Raw genomic sequence first — 17589 nt, 5'->3', positions numbered from 1 at the left:
ACTCTTTCCTATAGAAATCGTACATTAACTCGAGGTTACTTTGAACAATTTGAATTTATGAATTCTTTTAAAAAGATGGTTTCTCAATGAAATAAACATAATAGTTATTAAAAAACTGGTCATTATCGTGATATAATGGCTGCCCACAGGACAGTGGTATTGACTGAGATAGCGATAATGACTGAGCCGACTTTTCAATAACTATTATGTAAATACGAAAACTTAGAATGTGAAATTATATAACATTCTAAGGACATTTGGAACACTCCTAAAATTGAATATATTGAACTGAAGGATTTTTGGATTTTGCATGTACATGATTTATTTTTTTTTATTTTTTTTAATCAATATGTGGCAAAGATTTACCTTTTTAGCTCAAATAGTCCGAAGGGCCAAGTGAGCTTTTCTCATAACTTGGCATCTGTCGACCGTTAACTACTACAAAATTATCTCCTTTGAAACTACTGGGCCAAATTTAACCAAACTTGGCCACAATCATCATTAAGGTATTTAGTTTCAAAAATGTGTCCGATGACCCTGCCTGCCAACCAACATCACCGAAATGGCTAAAAGTAGAACATAGCGGTAAAATGCAGTTGTTGGCTTATATCTCCGAAACTAAAGCAGATTTGACTACGGGTCAAAATGTTCAATTCATAATGAACATTAAATATCGTGCCATTGCACATATATTTCTTTTAACACAGTTTGAGTAGGCACTAGCTACGAGATATATAAAAAATCTAAAGAATGAGAGTGAAATAGTGAAATTATAATTCGCTTTTAACAGCCAGTATGGTTCAATTCTAAGAAAAATTGATAATGAATTGTTCACATGCAAACGAATAACTGGACCTCATTGAATTCGTATTCATGTGAACTTCAATTTAACCCCTTAGCTAGAGATGAATAACGCATGCATTGAGCGTGTTCGGTTATTTAAAGGAAAAGAATGTCAACATTTGGTCAACATATATTTTAATCTATAATATGAAATACCAGACCTAGAAATTTGCATGAGTTTTCCTTCTATTTATATCTATGGTGATGGTTATATCGCTTAAATAAGCGGAGGTCTTCGGAGGTCAACTCGATAGCTAATTAGAGGCCGTCAAGACTAAAATACACATGAAACATAGCTACATATTATTGCGCCTATGCCCTGTTAACTATTTTATTTAGACTTTTTATAATTTTGATAAATGGTGTACATGGTTATAAATCAAAAAGTGAATTTAAGTCGAATCGGTGAAGATGAATTTAACAGCTAGTGTTCCACTCACATTTCGTCTTAAGATGTATGATTATTTTTTCGCAATAACTTTTGATCCGTATCTTCATCGGCATTGTTTCACAATGGAATTTCTTGATATTGTTCTTATAAAAAAAGAAGATGTGGGATGATTGCCAATGAGACAACTCTCCACAAGAGACCAAATGACACAGAAATTAACAACTATAGGTCACCATACGGTCTTCAAAAATGAACAAAGGCCCATACCGCATAGTCAGCCATAAAAGGCCCCGAAATGACAATTCAAACGAGAAAACTAACGGCCTAATTCATGTACAAAAAATGAACGAAAAACAAATATGTAACACATAAATAAACGGCAACCATTGAATAACAGGCTCCTGACTTGGGACAGGCACATACATAGAGAATGTGGCGGGGTTAAACATGTTATTTGGATCCCAACCCTCCCCTAACCTGGGACAGTGGTGTAACAGTACAACATAAGAACGAACTATAAAAATCAGTTTGAAAAAGGCTGAACTCATCAGATGGATAAAAATACAAATATTACAAATACAAGTGGACGTGGTCGGGTATTTGTACATCCCAACAACAAAAAGACACTAAGTACAGATCTGAGAGTACTCGCAGTTACTGACAGCTAGTTCAAAGCCACTAACAAGTAATAAAAAAATCATGCATCTAAGACTTAATTATTCTTGTCCATCAGTTTATCCACTTTTATTAGAGGAGTTAATAACACATGACACAAAAGACCACAGAATTAAGACTTATTTTGATACAGAAATCTTTGGGAAAAGTGATGGGTTAAGTTTGAATTTGTAAACAATAATGCCTTTAAATTTAAAACATTATCAAATCATGAAAAGGCTACTTTCGACATGTTGAAGACATTTTAAAATTTCAACATTTTCTTTATTACCTGAAACAGTATTGATATTCGATTTTAATTGCTCGGCCAAATAGTTATCTTTTCTTCGTGTACCAGTGCAAACATGAAGGTCTTATTTTTAATATGTGCCTAAGTTTCTGCTTGCGGTCGCAATTTTAACTTTGCGAAAAAATTAAAACTGTTGCGATTAAAATTAGTTATTGGCGAAAGACTCTACCGAAATATATAAATATAATGGTCAAACTTCGTCCATCTTATCACTTTTTTTCGGGTTTCTTGGACTTTCTCCTGGTCAGACAATATTGGGATTTCTATTGAACTAGTCACGAGTGACGATTTTGACAAAAGATAAAGAATCTTTATTTTAACTCTCAATACAAACAAACACCAATGTCTTACTATGAGCAAGAAATGCTTGTTTTAATAGAACATTTCATTCAAACATTCACATGTCTACAAAGAACGCACTGTTCTTTCCTATCATCCTCATCACAGCAATAACATTTGAAATATTGAGCCCCTGAAATGTGTAAATTACGGCAGGGTGGATGTGTATCGTCAGCAAACCTGTCTCTGAAAAATTAACAATTAACATTAAAAACGGCATCTAAATGAATTCGTATGGTTTTCATTAATCTTATATATATTTTTTGTACAGTTTCGGTGATGCGCAGACAAGCAAGAGTATGAAGTTTTACATAAAAGTTCTTATAATAAATAACTAAAGTTGATTAAACAGCTGTCTCTCTATATAAAAAGAATAGATATTGTAACATTTTAAACATGCGTTGCTCTATCCCTTTGACACTCCAGTTGATGACTGTAGCCATATGTTGGTGCACGGACTTAATTTAACGATATTTTTATTCAACCTGAATTGTTGTCATAAAATATTAGACGTATCCAATGACGATGTTACTTAGATGGCAAAATCCTAGGTACTTTATCCAAATGATTTGCATTACATGACTATGACCTTTTTGATCAAATTAATCCCCTTAGTTGTAGATAAAATGTGAATTTGAAAGGAACGTGTTCTTGCTTTTGAGATATGAGCAATTGGAAAATTCGCGGTAAATTATTCTCTCCAGACTTTTCATTCATTGGAACATTTTTTCATTCAAAAACTATGAAAAATAACAAGGATTTTATTAGATTTAAAAAAAAAATGGCTTTCCTGACCATATGTAATAAAATTATAAGAAGAAAATGCGGAAGTAAACGGGAATATGTTTTAATTGCACTTCATTGAAAAAACTAGAGGATTCCAAATATCTAAAAAAAAAAAAAAAAAGAGTCAAAAACAAGATTAGCAAACATCTTTAAGCGATTCTGATTTGAATTCTTAACTAATCTTACCTGCAAACGAAAAGATGTTCACAATGTGTAGTAGTGGCTACCCATCGTAGTGTTGCATATTTTCCACTTTGACACTTTCTAGGGGAAATTCCTACATTTGCAACGACATTGCGTACACTAATGGTTCGTGTTTGGTTCCTTCCATTACCTGCATTTACAGCAATTTAAAAGAAGATGTATTTAGTATTTGTGAATATTTTGCATACCGTTTTTGAGCTTATTACATAAAGAGTAACAGTGAATAAATATATTTATTAAAGTTATGTACACCGGTATGTAAACATTACCACGTGTATTTGTTTATGAAATTGCACGTGTTTGAAAGTATATAATAGGTTAAATGTTTTTCATTGGTCGAGGTAGAACTGACCATAATATTTGAATAAGGTCATTTCAAATATTTCGTGCTATACTTTTGGCGGTTTTGTAAATTAAAGATATTGTCATTCGAGGTTCGCTTTTGGTGCAGTAAAGTTTCCCACCCTCCCACCCGACTTAATGTATTTTATTTGTGTTATTTTTTATCAATGTGAAAAATAATGTGTGTAAGAACAGAATCTTTATTTGATTCATAATATGTATTTTCGTACATAATGAAAATTGTTTTTATTTTTGTAGATTTGTTTTTGTGTTTGTTACCTGCAGCGGCCTAGGCAGACAGTAATACTGATGAACATTTTTTACGTTACATTTGTCTTTAATAAAATTAAAGCTTTGCTGCACACTGTCAGGCGAGCTGATCCCATACAAAGGTGTTGAGTTTATTTTGTAAATAATTTATGTTCGCTTGAAGTTATGAATTAGAACATAATTGGGTTCATTTATTCTGATTAAAGGGACACTGTGATAATGATGTTTCGACATATTTTTCTTTCAAATATAAAAAACCAATTTGTATTTTTTTCACATTTGTTTTTCTGATTCGCTTCTATACAAGAATAACTTGCAAATCATTTTGTGATAATAGTTAAGAGTACACATTTAAATGTTTTTATTGCAACTAAAGTTATGTCAATTATCGTTCCGTTCAATATCCATGATTTTTTTTTTTTTATTATTTAAAAAGAAATTGTTATTGGTTCTATAAATTGTCAAAGTATATATCTCACTTTGTAAATGCAATACAGTTAAATCCACCAAATTATGTGCTCATATCAACTTGATTTACTCCAATCTACCTACTTTAAATTGTAGTATAGAATGTGGAAAACCTTATTATATTACATAATTTACCTTGAAATATGTTTCCATTTGGCGGCAATTGATCAACACGAAATAGTGGATAATTGAATCTGCTCACGAAATGACGTAAATTTGAGCCAAGGAAGACAACATCTGTAATTTCAGAACCGTTTATCCCCCATCGGTGAACTATCTTCTCCGATTTGTCCGTGTTTATGCTGTTGATACCTTGTTTCTGTTTAATATATTGATTAGAGTAGGATTGCAGTTACAGTATCTAGGTACTTCTGAGTCAAATGAACAAGGTGACTGTGTTGTCCTTAGCATTTTAAATTTCTAATATATATGATATAAAAATATCAGTACAATAACAGAAATGTTCTTTATACGAAAATTTATGACATACTATGATATTTAAAATCATTTGGCGTCGAGTAGTCGCCTGTCATTATCAATTTTTCGACTTTTATATAACAAAATCGTTTCAAACATGTTGTTTGTCAAAATTGACAAACAAATTTGACCTGAAGTATCGTTTTTGTGTATTTAGAAGACAATTTAGAACGTTCGTCTTTGCCAGCCTGCTGCAATACTTTAATCATTCAAACATAAGGGCAATATGCGATATATATTGACAGTATTAATAGCTAGAGAAATATTGACAGACATAAATATATACAGACTGTCACACTGTCCTTACTATCCATTTCTACCAAATTTTTTCAGAAGACCTTTATATGAATGCATGACCTTAAAATTTGCTTTCTGACAATATGTTGTGTTTGTCTGTCAGTAAGACGGGACTTCTTGAAAAAGTTTAAACTAAATTCATTGTTGATCTCCTAAAAGGCGTTTTCCCTTTAAACTTAAGATCTTGAAAATTGCAGATATAGCTGAAAACATCAGTTGGTACAGTAGTAATTTTCCACAAATGAGGATATTTTTACCAATTTAAAAACTTTTATTCATACTTAAACTTTAACTTATAGAAACAAACTGTTTTGGCGTTAATAAGTCCTTGAATACTCTGAATCATGTATCAAAATATATGTAGAAAAGTATTGTGATCATGGGGCAGGATAAAAAAATATATAAATTATTTGTTTCCGGAATAAAAAATATTTGGTCGTCAAACATAAAAATAAATATCGATTATGATGTGCTTTATAGTTGCACCAGTCATACACCTTGAAGTCTTCTGTCATCCGTTGCACCAAAAAGATTATGTTAATTTTGAATTAATAAAAGATTAACAAAAAATTCTCCTAGGTAATTTAGGATAATAAAAAAAATCATACCTAATTATGGAACGCCACAGCTGTCTTATGTGAAACTCGGATATTACGTTATGTTGTTTTATTGTTACTTGATGATATTTTGTCTTTACATATAGTTTTGACATTACGTAATGATGTTTTGATATAACTCAATATGGAATAGTCATTGCTTAATGATATTTCGATATTACACGATATGGTTTCGTATCGACTTGTTATAGTTTTGTTATTACTCGATGTGGTTTCACCATTATTTAATGTGGTTGTGTCATTAGGCAATGTAATTTTAACATTACTTGATATGTATGTGACTTAACGTAATGTAGTTGTTTCTTTACATGATGTGTTTTTTTTTTATTTCGTAATGATGATTTGCCAATTCTTTATATTATATGGCTTTAATATAACGTAATGATGTTTCAAAATTTGACGATTTTATACTACATGATGTGTTTGTGTCAGTATTTGATGTGGTCTTGTCATTCTTTGATGTGGTTATCACATTACTTGATTAGGTAAAACCACGTGAACATTTCGTAAAAAAAAAACATATGTTCTATTTTTTACTGATTTCCATTTGTCGCTTGTTTAATGTGCTTCGGATGAGTGTCGCTATCTATTGAAGTAAAGTTCAAATTAAATTTCGAGTTGTTGTTCAGAGTTATTTGCTATGAAAAAGGCGAACGGCAGTCAAAAGTAAGAAAAAAATACTGAAAAAATAACAGTATTTCGTACATAAGGGGGATATTCCAAAAATAACTTGGTCCTACCGTTTATTTTTCCTTAGTTTTCAAATGGAAGCAGTATTATAATGAATTTGGAAAATATTCCACGGAACCCTGTGTCTCGCCTGAAATTGCTGCTGTCAGTGTGAAAGCGTAATGTTGACTGTACATTTATCGGTAAAAACAAAATTAGAAAAATAAACTGTTTATCTGTAGATGCTTTATCTTGATCTTGAAGATCAACTCCTAAAGAAGTTTTATAAGTTATAACAATTCATGGAGGTTTACAAATTTATCATGTCAAAACAGTTTAATTCGGTAATATGTAATATAAGAAAAAAACTTATATAAAAATAAGGAAATGTGGTATGATTGCCAAAGTAACACACATACCAAATGACGAAGAAATTAACAACTATGTGTGACTATAAGGTCTTCAACAATTAGCAAAACCCATACCACATAGTGAGCTATAAAAGGTCCCAAAATGCAAACATGTAAAAACAATTCAAACGAGAAACCTTTCGATCTAAATGATGAAGACGCCGACGAAGGAATATAGGTTTGTTGTGTCTCACTGTCGCTACATTAATGTCACAGTCTCGACACAAATCAAAAGACTTGTACTTTATTGTCAACAAATGAAACATTTTAAATCAACTCACACTAAAGTTAAAGAGTAATGGGGGGATCGGACTAAGCGACAAAGCATCAATTCTATAAAATAAGAATTCTCCGATTTTTTCTCCGATATACCTCGCATTAATTAAAAAATAACTTTTTGGAATATGTTTCACAGGTGACGACTGATATGTTCCAGTTGTCGTAACCAAATTCCTGTCATATTTTCCTCGAATGTGAACTACCAAAAAAACCAAATGACTTGGTTTGTAATTTCACAAATAACACGACGGGTGCCACACGTTAAGCAGAATCTGTTTACCCTTCCGGAGCACCCGATATCACCCCGATAGATTTATATTACCCTCATTTTCACGTGGTGGCATTTTTGTAGCAGACTATACGGTGTGTTAAAGGCTGTACGGCCGCTTATATGATTGCTTACATACACTGCAATAACTCTGGTGGATAGTTGTCTCATTGACAATCCAATCCCATCTAACTATATTTCAATTTCTATGTTGTGTTTGGTATACTGATACATTGTTTATCTTTTGTACGCATACCCCTGAACCCTATTTTCGGAAGCCCGAGCAAAAACTCTTGATCCGCGATAGAAAATTTAAATACGAACTCATATTAGACAACTCGAATTTCAAATCTAAATCTTAATCTAAATGAGGCTCAAATTCGAGTCTTACTCCAACTCTACCTCAAAAGGTGACTCAAGTTCAAAGTTGAAGTAGAAGTGTAACTCGAACTCTACCTTTAAATGTGACACAAACTCGAAGTTCAACTCGAAACTCAATGCTAACTAGAACTTTAACTCTAATAATGGCTTGATTTCCAGCTCGAAATAGAAGACTAACTAAAAGTTTAACTCGAACAGTAGCCCGAACTTTAATTTGAGCTCTAAATCGCTGGATGGCCACCCTCTTCCATGGCACATAAAACATGGAAATCTATTTAGGATTAGAACGGTTTTTTTCCGAAATGGTTTTACCTCATCAAGTAATGTGATAACCACATCAAAGAATGACAAACTCATATTAAATACTGAAACAAACACATCATGTAGTGTAAAATCGTCAAATTGTGAAACATCATTACTTAATGTTAAAGAATTGGCAAATTAATTTTACGAAAATAACAAAACCACATCATGTAAAGAAACAACTACATTACGTTGCGCCACATGCACATCAAGTAATATTTAAACCACATTGCCTAATGACACAACCACATTAAATAATTGTGAAACCACATCGAGTAATTACAAAACCATATTAAGTAATGACAAAACTATATCAATTTAATACAAAACCATATCGTGTAATATCGAAATATCATTTAGCAATAACTATTGAGTTATATCAAAACATCATTACGTAATGTCAAAACCATATTATCTAAAGACAAAATATCATCCAGTAATAATAAAACAACATAACGTAATGTCAGAGTTCCACAAAAGACAGCCGTGGCGTTCCATACCTAATTAAAACTGTAATTTTAATTACGATGGATGGCTGTGAATGGTATCATATTACATAATATGGAATACGTACTGCAAACGATTTTAACAGGACAGATGGTAGGTAACGATATATTTAGACATACCCATAAAGCGTCATGAGCTATAAATATGTTTGCTAGCTTATATATTAATAATATGAATAAATAGATATTTTTTCAATCATCAAACTAATTATTATAGGAAATCAATTTTTTTTTAACTCACCCACATTTTTGCTACATTTTCTATTGAAACTGTTGCGTTTGGATACTCTGCTTGTTCGAGTTTGCTTAAATAGCAATGTTTGAGTTCTGGAAAACATCTTATCTGAACATCCTACAGGAAAAATGCATCAATAAGGATATAAAGGTAAAACAAAATATTTTTTGAAATCAATTAGAGAAAAGCTTAAATCAAAAGTTTAAATGGTCAGATATAGTTGTTTTCGTACACATTCGTTTATTGATAATACATTATAGTTAATATTTATTTTAACATATATATTTGACTTTTTGAAAAACTAATGAATTTCTTATCCCAGGCATATATTACCTTAGCCGTATTTGACACAACTTTTTGGAATTTTGGATCCTCAATGCTCTTCAACTTTGTACTTTTTTGGCTTTATAAATATTTTGATTTGAGCGTCACTGATGCGTCTTTATGTAGACGACACGCGCGTCTGGCATACTAAATTATAATCCTGGTACCTTTGATAACTATTGAAATAACACTGCTTAATTCTGTGTGTTGAATGCGCCTTTATAAATTCGGCTTTTAAATAAAGTTTCGAGGCTAAATGGTTTTTAATCAAAAGATTAAATCTGCTTAACGAGTTATATCATAAAACCTTCGCTGCAGCTTGTTATCCCAATAATTTTAAGGTACAAAATGTTTTTTGGGAGCAGGACAGTGAAGCATACGAACATTGGAAAGATGCACGTACTCATGTCCCTAAACATTTTGTATATAGTAGATGCTTGCACAATTCTGAACCATATACTAAACACAATTCTGAACCATATACTAAACACAATTCTGAACCATATACTAGACACAATTCTGAACCATATACTAAACACAATTCTGAACCATATACTAGACACAATTCTGAACCATATACTAGACACAATTCTGAACCATATACTAAACACAATTCTGAACCATATACTAGACACAATTCTGTACCATATACTTAACACAATTCTGAACCATATACTAAACACAATTCTGAACCATATACTAGACACAATTCTGAACCATATACTAGACACAATTCTGAACCATATACTAAACACAATTCTGAACCATATACTAAACACAATTCTGAACCATATACTAAACACAATTCTGAACCATATACTAGACACAATTCTGAACCATATACTAGACACAATTCTGAACCATATACTAAACACAATTCTGAACCATATACTAAACACAATTCTGAACCATATACTAAACACAATTCTGAACCATATACTAGACACAATTCTGAACCATATACTAAACACAATTCTGAACCATATACTAAACACAATTCTGAACCATATACTAAACACAATTCTGAACCATATACTAGACACAATTCTGAACCATATACTAAACACAATTCTGAACCATATACTAAACACAATTCTGAACCATATACTAAACACAATTCTGAACCATATACTAGACACAATTCTGAACTAGACACAATTCTGAACCATATACTAAACACAATTCTGAACCATATACTAAACACAATTCTGAACCATATAATAAACACAATTCTGAACCATATACTAAACACAATTCTGAACCATATACTAGACACAATTCTGCACCATATACTAAACACAATTCTGAACCATATACTAGACACAATTCTAAACCATATACTAAACACAATTCTGAACCATATAATAAACACAATTCTGAACCATATACTAGACACAATTCTGAACCATATACTAGACACAATTCTGAACCATATACTAAACACAATTCTGAACCATATACTAAACACAATTCTGAACCATATACTAGACACAATTCTGAACCATATACTAGACACAATTCTGAACCATATACTAAACACAATTCTGAACCATATACTAGACACAATTCTGAACCATATACTAGACACAATTCTGAACCATATACTAGACACAATTCTGAACCATATACTAAACACAATTCTGAACCATATACTAGACACAATTCTGAACCATATACTAAACACAATTCTGAACCATATACTAGACACAATTTGAACCATATACTAAACACAATTCTGAACCATATACTAGACACAATTCTGAACCAAATACTAGACACAATTCTGAACCATATACTGAACACAATTCTGAACCATATACTAGACACAATTCTGAACCATATACTAAACACAATTCTGAACCATATACTAGACACAATTCTGAACCATATACTAAACACAATTCTGAACCATATACTAAACACAATTCTGAACCATATACTAGACACAATTCTGAACCATATACTAAACACAATTCTGAACCATATACTAGACACAATTCTGAACCATATACTAAACACAATTTTGAACCATATACTAGACACAATTCTGAACCATATACTAAACACAATTCTGAACCATATACTAAACACAATTCTGAACCATATACTAGACACAATTCTGAACCATATACTAAACACAATTCTGAACCATATACTAGACACAATTCTGAACCATATACTAGACACAATTCTGAACCATATACTAAACACAATTCTGAACTAGACACAATTCTGAACCATATACTAGACACAATTCTGAACTAGACACAATTCTGAACCATATACTAAACACAATTCTGAACCAGACACAATTCTGAACCATATACTAAACACAATTCTGAACCATATACTAAACACAATTCTGAACCATATACTAAACACAATTCTGAACCATATACTAGACACAATTCTGAACTAGACACAATTCTGAACCATATACTAAACACAATTCTGAACCATATACTAAACACAATTCTGAACCATATACTAAACACAATTCTGAACCATATACTAGACACAATTCTGAACCATATACTAAACACAATTCTGAACTAGACACAATTCTGAACCATATACTAGACACAATTCTGAACTAGACACAATTCTGAACCATATACTAAACACAATTCTGAACCAGACACAATTCTGAACCATATACTAAACACAATTCTGAACCATATACTAAACACAATTCTGAACCATATACTAAACACAATTCTGAACCATATACTAAACACAATTCTGAACCATATACTAGACACAATTCTGAACCATATACTAAACACAATTCTGAACCATATACTAGACACAATTCTGAACCATATACTAGACACAATTCTGCACCATATACTAAACACAATTCTGAACCATATACTAGACACAATTCTGAACCATATACTAAACACAATTCTGAACCATATACTAAACACAATTTTGAACCATATACTAAACACAATTCTGAACCATATACTAGACACAATTCTGAACCATATACTAAACACAATTCTGAACCATATACTAAACACAATTCTGAACCATATACTAGACACAATTCTGAACCATATGCTAGACACAATTCTGAACCATATACTAGACACAATTCTAAACCATATACTAAACACAATTCTGAACCATATACTAAACACAATTCTGAACCATATACTAAACACAATTCTGAACCATATACTAAACACAATTCTGAACCATATACTAGACACAATTCTGAACCATATACTAAACACAATTCTGAACCATATACTAGACACAATTCTGAACCATATACTAAACACAATTCTGAACCATATACTAAACACAATTCTGAACCATATACTAGACACAATTCTGAACCATATACTAAACACAATTCTGAACCATATACTAGACACAATTCTGAACCATATACTAGACACAATTCTGAACCATATACTAAACACAATTCTGAACCATATACTAGACACAATTCTGAACCATATACTAAACACAATTCTGAACCATATACTAAACACAATTCTGAACCATATACTAGACACAATTCTGAACCATATACTAAACACAATTCTGAACCATATACTAGACACAATTCTGAACCATATACTAATCACAATTCTGAACCATATACTAAACACAATTCTGAACCATATACTAGACACAATTCTGAACCATATACTAAACACAATTCTGAACCATATACTAGACACAATTCTGAACCATATACTAAACACAATTCTAAACCATATACTAAACACAATTCTGAACCATATACTAAACACAATTCTGAACCATATACTAAACACAATTCTGAACCATATACTAAACACAATTTTGAACCATATACTAGACACAATTCTGAACCATATACTAAACACAATTCTGAACCATATACTAAACACAATTCTGAACCATATACTAGACACAATTCTGAACCATATACTAAACACAATTCTGAACCATATACTAGACACAATTCTGAACCATATACTAGACACAATTCTGAACCATATACTAAACACAATTCTGAACCATATACTTAACACAATTCTGAACCATATACTAAACACAATTCTGAACCATATACTAAACACAATTCTGAACCATATACTAAACACAATTCTGAACTATATACTAGACACAATTCTGAACCATATACTAGACACAATTCTGAACCATATACTAGACACAATTCTGAACCATATACTAAACACAATTCTGAACCATATACTAAACACAATTCTGAACCACATACTAAACACAATTCTGAACCATATACTAAACACAATTCTGAACCATATACTAAACACAATTCTGAACCATATACTAGACACAATTCTGAACCATATACTAAACACAATTCTGAACCATATACTAAACACAATTCTGAACCATATACTAGACACAATTCTGAACCATATACTAGACACAATTCTGAACCATATACTAGACACAATTCTGAACCATATACTAAACACAATTCTGAACCATATACTAGACACAATTTGAACCATATTCGACTCAGCTCTGATTCACAATTGACCAAGACTAAATCATATGATATAAAAAAAAACTTTGGGGAATGTTAAGAATTATGACAACAATGCATTGAATATACGTGGAACGGTTTAGCCGATAGCAAATTTTATAAGAAAATTATTAATATTTTAAATTATTCAAATTTAAATAGCAATGGTATTTATATGATAATGTTCTTTAATAGATTTCAGTCCTTTTAATGATTGTCTCATTCTGCACATGTTTATTTTGTAATCATTCAAACCTAAGAAGTGCAACCATCAATGCAAAGGTATGTATTGTGCCATCAAAATGTATTGCCATTATTAAATATTCAAGGTTTGTGTTTCATTATTGGATCTAAAATGTGTCGATACTTGTATATACCAGTAACAAATACAGGATTGTTTTACAAAAATCATTCACTTAAGGGAATATCTTGTTTATTTAAACACGTGTTCATTTGAATAATTGTTTTGATAATTTTCTTTATATTACTTTTACATTTGTAAAAATAACATAAAATAAACTATACGAATCTAAAAAGGATTTCTACTACAAAACGATTATGTATCTGTTTATTTATTTATTTGGAACAAATAAAAAGGTTTAAAATCAGAAAAGAACTTAACTTTATAAAAATAAAATTGAAGTTTGAATTACAATTAGGATCTTTTTTTTTTAATGAAACATCACGAAATGCCAGATTTAACCATGTTTCAAAACGTTATTTTGCGAATGTCCTTTTTTGCAAGGATACTTTAAACTTTTAAAATGAAAAATTGTTGTGTGAAAAACTTAAATATATATCTTAATCTAGAAAAAAGTAAAATCCCAAAACTCCGAGGAAAATTTAAAGAGGAAAGTCCCCAAATAAATGGCGAAATTAAAAGCCCAAACACATCAAACGAATGGATAACAACTGTCATATTCCTGACTTGGTACAAGCATTCTATTATGTAGAAAATGGTGGATTAAACCTGGTTTTACAGCTAGCTAAACCTCTCACTTATATGACAGTTGCATAACATTTCATTATATTGACAACGATGTGTGAACAAAACAAACAGACATAAAAGGTATAAATGTCAAAAATAGGGGTACAGCAGTCAACATTGTGTTATTATATGAATTATTATCGTTTAAATTTGATCTACTTAAAGTCAGTTTCTTTGGGTAATTTTCGGCAATATAGAGAGTTTTTAATCATTTAACGAACAAAATATCATCAGGATGACGGTAAATGTTGTTGAACTTTTCAATTAGATGCAAATTAGAAGTGTTTGTACCGAGTTTGGCATTAAACTGTGATGCATAGAAGTAAAAGAACAAGTCTACTATTAAAGAGGTGTAATTGTTGCCAATAGATTTTTACCTTCCTCCTGTCGATAAACTGTATTGCCGAAAATTACATAAATGTTAGGAAGGCGAATACTAACAGCTTCAATCTTCACATCACATCTCTAGTAAGAATATCTATATAGTATATTTACCTCTCTCACGAGGGAAGAATGCTTTAAATGAGTTCGATTAAATATATTCGATCACTTGATTAAATAGTTAAACTTTCGTTTGATTAGACGCGCATGTGAAAGTGTAGTGTAAAGCAGGAAAAGTAAAAATTGTCAACAGAATCAAAAGAACCATCAAAAGCACGTAATTAATGTAAAACATGAAAAGAATTTTGGAACTCTAAAATTAGAAATTCATTTTTTCCATATGTTTTATTACAAGAATTAATAAGTTCTTAGAAAGTAGCAAAGGAACTAGTTAAAAGTATTTAAAGATTAGTTGTAGATAAATAAAGGCAACAGTAGTATACCGCTGTTCAAAACTCATAAATCTATGGACAAAAAACAAAATCGCGGTAACAAGCCAAAACCGAGAGAAACGCATTAAATATAAGAGGAGAACAACGACACAACACTAAAATGTAACACACACAGAAATAGACCAAACATCAGACAAAATCCCACGAGAATAGCAAAGATAACATCAAAACCAAATACATGAATTTGGGGTAGACAAGTACCGTGACACGTCTTATCGCAATATGAAATTACACTCAAAAATAAGAGAAAACAAACGACGCAACGTTAAAATGTAACACACACAGAAACGAACGATACTATAACAATGGCCATATTCCTGACTTGGTACAGGACATTTTATAGGTATTTTATATGTAGAATACTTATAAGCGGCCGAGATGAAACGATGTTTTACAGGTTTTATGTGAACTTTAGGTAACCAACACATAAAAGGGACCTTCAATTGTTCAGAAGTTTCATAAGAAAAATCAATATACCTGATTAAAATCTTGCATCAGGTGGGTTTCTGATGTATGGTTATGCTTTGGTGTATGGTAATAAACCATGTTTTCATACATATTACTGGAAACTGTTTGTATGAAACGTGATTCGTCTTGCTTTACGTGGATTTCAAAATCCTATGAAAAAAGATAAAATAAGTTATGTGTAATTGATCAATATAGAAACCTGCTCAATGACAAATAATAATAAATACATCTATATTTTTATATATGTATATGGGCAACTCTAACTCATTGTTTAGATACAAGTTTGTAGCTTACAGTTTTGCACTGTGTCGTTTGAATCGGGGGATTTGACTGGGTTTTTTTGGCTGATGTATCACATAGGGAGGCCAAACATCATTGTGGTTTTTAGATTATCATAGAAAACATTTTAGTTAGATTTTGGAAAAATTGAAGGTTTGCACCATAAAACTTATTTGATCTACTACTTTCTCGTTAAAGAAAAATCCAAGTTAGGACACGCACTTTTCATTCGTAACATCACTGTGATCGCTTTTTGCTCACAGTGAATATATTGCCCTGATGAGTTTAGTACATTTGGTATACATCTATAATACTAAAATTACGAGGTCCAATTTGTCAGCCGTCATCACGTAAAAACGACGAATCAAAGAATTCAGCTTTATATATAACTAATACAGTACAAAGATGTAGATTAAAAATTACACCACTCCAGGCCCTTTTGTTTTCCACGTAATTAATATTGCCAATAATTAAGAAGTTCCGGCCGAGTCCGATACCGATACCAATAGTATATTTACCTGTTACATATTACCTTATCTATACGTTCCGCATCTAACAGGTGCACCACCAAACGGTGTATTTAGGATTATGCTATATACACGGATCATAATCACAGGGTTGACACTACTAAATTCAATCATTGTCAAATTGTTACCTATTGAAGTATTTTAATCAGTAAGACTTTCTAAGATAACAATACGAATACTAAAAATCTGGACTAAAAATAAGGTGTATATACATGTAGGAACCGTTTTCAATTTGTTAGCGGGCATGACATAAAACAGTGAATCAAAGAATTCAACTTTATTTAAAACTAACATAGGACAATGCTGTTGATTAAAAAATACTCCATTCCAGGACCTTTTGTTATCCAAATAATTAATAGAATGAAATTCAAAACGGTGTGGCTGTGGCCATTGATTGACACATTAAATTCATCCATTGACTGGGACAATTTACGTGAACGTGTGTATGTAACGACCACTGCTCACTATGTACTTTTTAAAGACACTTAAACTATGGGGTTACCAAAGGTTCTCATCACCTTAATAAAGTAATTCGAAAAATTAATCAGAAATAACACGATGTTTTGATTTATATCAATTATATAAATCAAAACATAAAGGTTATT

At 31.3% G+C, this 17589-nt stretch overlaps 1 long non-coding RNA gene across 1 annotated transcript; it reads right to left on the bottom strand.

Annotated features, from left to right (window-relative positions):
• Positions 1–2486: 2486 nt before the first annotated feature.
• Positions 2487–16329, bottom strand: LOC143051039 (uncharacterized). Its single transcript, XR_012970559.1, has 5 exons — positions 16188–16329; positions 9056–9166; positions 4743–4926; positions 3510–3657; positions 2487–2723 (listed from the first exon to the last, which is right to left on the bottom strand). It is a non-coding gene; the product is annotated as an uncharacterized LOC143051039 (long non-coding RNA).
• Between the last annotated feature and the right edge of the window lie 1260 nt (positions 16330–17589).

The sequence above is a fragment of the Mytilus galloprovincialis genome, chromosome 11 (assembly GCF_965363235.1).
Source record: "Mytilus galloprovincialis chromosome 11, xbMytGall1.hap1.1, whole genome shotgun sequence".
Taxonomy (NCBI): Eukaryota; Metazoa; Mollusca; class Bivalvia; order Mytilida; family Mytilidae; genus Mytilus; species Mytilus galloprovincialis.
The sequence above is the reverse complement of the archived record's forward strand: the minus strand, read 5'-3'. Positions and strand labels throughout refer to the sequence as shown.